Genomic DNA, 6,168 nt, shown 5'->3' on the forward strand with positions numbered 1-6,168 from the left:
ATTTTTTTAAATGTCTGCAGTGTAAAATTTTTATAACGAATACTAAAATTAATTATGTGATTTTTTATAAAATTTACTATAATATAAACAAGCAAGAAAGAATCTTATGATAACTGCATCATCTACAATTCTGTTATCATAACATTTTTTCTTGCTTGTTTATATGTAAAATACGCCTGATCGCACGGCAAATAGATAGATATTTTCACAATTTTCACATTGAGCTAGTGTAAAAATTAATCTGCTCGATCTAGTTTTTATTTTAAACTTTTATTAACTTCCCATAGGGTAAGTTATAGTACCGGGCCGAAAATCAAAAATGAAAATGTTTGCATATCTTTACGTTTCAGAGGTTTCTGAACATTTTGGCAAACCTCAGAAAAAATTAATGTGTGTGTGTGTGGATACAATATTACTTCCCTTAGGGTAGCTTGTAGTAATCGCAAAAAAATCTAAAATGAGAATTTTTATATAACTTCACGTTTCAGAGATTTCTGAACATTTTGGCATACCTTTTAAAAACTTAAATGTGTGTATGTGTGCGAATACTAATTGTTCTATCCGCGTTTTCGGGAGTACCGCCCACCCGATTCGAATGATTCATTTACCATTCGATTCCTATTGAAAGCGAGATGTGGTGATTAGTTTTCGGCAAGAGTAGGTCCAGTCGTTTCGGAGATGCAGAGCAAAGAGTGCAGAAAATACAAATCGAGTTTTTGAGAGAACGGAGTACACGATTTGAATGATTTAAAAAGCATTCAATTTGTAATGATTGGGAGAAGTGGTGATTAGTTTTTGGCAAAGGCAGGTCTAGCTTTTTCGGAGATACCGAGCTAAATGTGCAAAAAATGGCAGTTTTTGAGAGAACTAAGCATCCGATTTGAATGATCTAAAAAACTTTCTGCTTGCATTGACAAAACACTCCCTTTTGGAAAAAAAAATATTTTAATTTTTCATTTTTAAATTTTTTTTTAACTTATAATATATTTGAAAACATTTAATATTCCTCGACTATTTCCTTACGGTACCTTCCGAAATTTATCTTAAGACACGATGCCATACACTACTAACTTTTTACTAAAATTTATTTAAGTTTTGTTCAATAAGTACAACAATTTTTACACCAGCCCTCTATTTAACACTCCAGAACAAAATGTATGAACTTAGATCAACCGGTGCATTTATTTACTTTAAAGTTTATAACTTTCAAACTATTTTTTTAATATAAATGATGTTTTCGGCAAATTTGTTAAAAATTAAATTGTCTATAATATTGTCTAATAATATAATGACCTACAGCAACTCGGTATACCTTAAATACTTTACTAAACTTAGAAAAATGATGAACAAAATTGTATTGTGTCGTTATTTTTTACTGCAAATATTTATTATAGTAGTTATAATTTTTAAACCAAATGAAATTAAATTATCTACGATATTGTCTAATAATCTATAATATCTATAATATCTATCTATAATATTGCAATGTTCTAAAGCAACTTTAAAAATTTAATTAATTTCAGAAAATTTGTATTTTGATTTTGTTTGACTTTCATATATACACACTTAATTTGAAAATCTTCGATTAATAATTTATTACAAAAAAAATATTGATTTCATAAACAAAATGATCATACTCAAAATCATTAATCTCAAAAATATAGTTAATTGATCTTACAAAAAATTACTTTTTGCAATGATGAATCTAAAAATGTTTGAAATTTTCTAAATTGCCGAAAATTGATTTCTTCGTATAATTATATTATACGAAGAATTATATTTTATTATATAATAAAAAATTGTTCTGCATATGATTAATAATTTATTGTAAAAATGTTTATTTTAATTTAATTCATTTTAATTAACATGGATTTTAGTTACCCATAACTCATATTTAATATTAATTTAAATTCAACATATTAAAAATTAAAAATACTTTTAAATAATTTCACACCGCACACACGAATCAATTTCCGCGTTCGCACACAATTTTCACTCCAGAATTTTCATTTATAATAACCGATTCGACTGTTTAAAAAATCGTCCACGACTATTTTTAATATTTAGAATACACTTTAAACTATCTACTACTGTTTTATAAAATTATTAAATATTATATATATTACTTGTGTTTTATGATTTCGGAGTTCGTGTTTGCCCGTCGACTCGCGTACCCCGTTTGGAAATTGCGAGTTTTCCGAACCGAGGAAAATCGTGATGCTGAATTTCCTCTTCTCTAGAGAGAGAGAAAATGTATGTGGTTGTCAAAATTTGGAAACAGTAAAAATTTTGTTAAAAAATTATAAAGGAAATATAAATAGATCACAAGCACTGTGCTTTGGCCATTACTTCAATTTTAATCGTTTTCCCACTTCATAGATGTCGCCACCAACCGTAGCACGTAAATTCACCTCTGGGTTTCAATTCTAGATAAGATTCATATAAATATATAGTACAGTCAATAATTGTTAATTAACAAGTTCCAACAAATATTCTTTTTCCAACAGATCCCAAAGATACTATATCATCATACTAAACGAAATTCTAAATCATTTTTTTAATAAGTAGTAATATTTTTTGTATTCAAATAATTTAGTACAGTAAAGCAAACTGCGATATGCATTTAAAAAAATAATGTATATGCAATTTAAGACTTGTTGCGTTATTTATTATACTGAATTATATAATTTCATCTGCCAAACGCGTATACTGTTAACTGCATTAACGGCTAATTGCCATTACTTCAATTTTAATTGTTTTCCCGCTCCATAGATGTCGCCACCAACCGTAGCTCGTAAATTTACCCTTAGGTTTCAATTCTTGATAAGATTTATATACAACTGATTAATTTGACTAAATGAAATGAGAACAAAATATACGCGTACAAAATATATTTTCAACAAAATCACAAATATGTTGTAAACTAGTGGTGTATGGCATCGTGCCTTAAGGCAAATTGCTGGAACTTCCCGTACCGTAATGAAATATTCGAGAAATTTTAAACGTTTACAAATATATTATTACAAATAGTGTAACTTTCTTTATTTTCGCTATCTTGTTATATCTGAGAACATTAACAATCGTCATTTCATTTAAAACTAAAATATAAAACAGGACTCTACTGACGAACAAATTAAATTACAAACTAAAAAATAAAAAAGGGACTCTACTGACGAGCAAAATAAATTTTAAACTTAAAATAATAAACGAGGGACTTTACCGACAAGCAAACTTGAAATTGATTTAGGATCTAAAAATGAACTCTACTGACAAGCAAATTAAATTTTCAACTAAAAAATAAAAAAGGGAGTCTACTGATGGGCAAATTCAATTTTAATTTAAAAGATAAAAAAGGCTCTACTGATAAACAAACTTGTTTTTGAGGTGGAATCTAAAAAAGGGACTCTATAGACGAGCAAGTTAAATTTTAATCTAGAATCCAAAGAAGGGACTCTACTGACGAGCAAATTAAATTTTAAACTAAAAAAGGACTTTACTGACGAGCAAATAAACCAAAGGAACTCTACTGACGAGCAAACTGAACAAAAACAATCCTACTGACTAGCAAAATGCAAAAAGATGAAGAGATCAGTAATAATAATTCAGATATTTTTTTTAAATTTAATTCAGAAAGTTTTGTTTAAATTTGGTCAAATTAAACTCTGTTGAACAAAGAACATTTGTATCAAGTTCAATTTTCATTAATATTTTCTTATCTGCAACTGGTATTTTGGGTTTGTCCAAATTCTAACTATTGTTACATTGATTTAAAGACTCTTATGAAGAAATGAATAAAAAATTAATTAAAATTTCATCAATCCTATATATAAAATTCTTCTATACGGGTGTATTATTTGGTACTTCTCCTAAACGGTTATTCGGATTTTGATAAATCTTTTTAGAGTTTGTCAAAGAATTTTTTAAGTTTTAATGAACGATAACACTATTGTGATATTGTAGAAATATACGGCAAAAATTACACAAAAAAAACACTTATCATTGTTGACATTGAACTCTGTCATATGCTAGAAATGTCGATTCACTTGAATTTAGGTGAAATTATGAGCCTAGATAATATTAGAATATAATATACAAGATAAGTGTAATGTCTACATTATTATTGCCGAAAAGCAGCTGAGATGTGCCAGAAATTAACATAATATAAGATACAGTATGTGTTTGGCAGATGAATTTATATAATTCACTTTAATAAATAATGCAACAAGTTTAAAATTGCATCTATATTATTTTTATAAACTTATGCATGTCGCATTTTGCTTTAATAAATTATTTAACAATACAAAAAATATTTCTACTTATTAAAAAAATGATTTAGAATTTTGTTTCATGTTCCAAAAATTCATTTGTTTGGCATCGGATATGGAATATGTAGCAAGTTGATCTTAGATTGAATAGTGCCCGTATGAACTAGATTTTACAAATTAATTCACCAAAGATTTGAACATAAACAATAATGTTTATTAAATTGCTAGCGAAAAAAATGTATTTTAGAAATTATAATTGCCAAAAAGCAACTAATATATCATTGTACGAGATAATGAAAATTATAGACTAAATTATTGAAGCAATAATTATGTTGTCAGGTAAAATCAAGTGTGATATTGTTTTTTTTCAAAATTATTGTTTTCAAAAACAAAATTGGAAAACGTTTTACAATCTGTGGTTTGCAGATGGCGCTTGCGCAGTTCCTTGTTTTTATTATTCCACTTTTAATGTTCTACCCCAACAGAAAATACATACATGATTTCTTCTTATACATATATACATACATACATATATATATATATATATATATATATATACTAGCTGACCCGGCAAACTTTTATTTTTTTTTTAAATTTTGTCAAATATATTCAATAACCGAACGCCTGATAAGAAATGATTGAATTGCTAAAATGGCTATCAAAAAATAGGGGTTGATGATAAAAAAGTAAAAATTTTGGGTTTTATATATTTTTTAATACTACATTAATAGAAAATGAAAACAAAAATTCAGTCCAAAAATTACAAAAAAATTTAAGGGTGAAGAACCCTTATCACTTTAGGTTATGAACTAGTGGTGCGTAGCATTGTGCCTTTAGGCAAATTGCTGGAACTTTCTGTACCAAATATTAAAATTTTCAAAAATGATACAATTTTCTTTTTAAACTCGAAAAAATCGTTTTTTGAGATTTTTTAAATTTTTGAAAAATTTGCTCTTTGTAAATTTAATTTCTTTGTACTTCAAACTATTTTAAAAATTTCGAACTTTTTTTCAAAGCAATTGCGATATGTTAGCTGCGTAGAAACGAGATATTGAAGCGCGTAAGCGCCGCGTCGCGGTATAAGAGATGAACATTGGTACGGAACTTATAGCAAAATAAATAAAATTTGTTCTTATTATTAAAATCTCTATAAAATATGTGATAATTTGATGTGCTTATGTTTAATGATCATTTTTGAGCGAAATGGCATTTTTGTCAATTTTTCACTAGATCTCCGAAACCACTAGACCTGCTTTCCCAAAAATTCAATCATTTTTTCAATACAAATAAAATGTTTTTTGTATAATTGAAATCGGACGCTTCGTTCTTTCAAAAACTAAAATACCATTTTTGGCACTCTTTGCTCGATATCTTCGAAACGGCTTGACCTGCCTTTGCCAAAAACTAATCAGCACGTCTCCTCATCAATAGGAATCGAATATTTTTGAATCATTCAAATTGGTTGATCCGTGTTCCCGAAATCTTCGACGAAAAATTGTATCCGCACACACACGCACATCCATCCATTTTTTCTAACGTAAGGTATGCCAAAATGTTCAGAAGGTTTTGAAACGTAAAGATATGTAAAAAATTTCATTTTCGTTTTTTTGCGATTACTATAACTTGCCCTACGGAAAGTTAAAAATTAAACCAAGTATACCAAGATGTTCAGAAACCTCTGAAAAATAATTTTAATTATTCAAATAAATATTTTCGATTTTTTTGCGATTATTATATCTTACCCTACCGGGAGAATATTTGTGCAGTAAGGGATAATCCAGTGAATTAGATAAGTTAGATTATAAAACAACTTTAATGAAACTTTTTTTAAATAAAACAACAATAGTTATAAATTTTACACTACAATACGATAATTAAATTATCGCTCTAACGAGTCAATGCA

Source organism: Ctenocephalides felis, unplaced genomic scaffold (assembly GCF_003426905.1).
Source record: "Ctenocephalides felis isolate EL2017-DRISC unplaced genomic scaffold, ASM342690v1 CF-g0.4_SCAFFOLD_03571, whole genome shotgun sequence".
Taxonomy (NCBI): domain Eukaryota; kingdom Metazoa; phylum Arthropoda; class Insecta; order Siphonaptera; family Pulicidae; genus Ctenocephalides; species Ctenocephalides felis.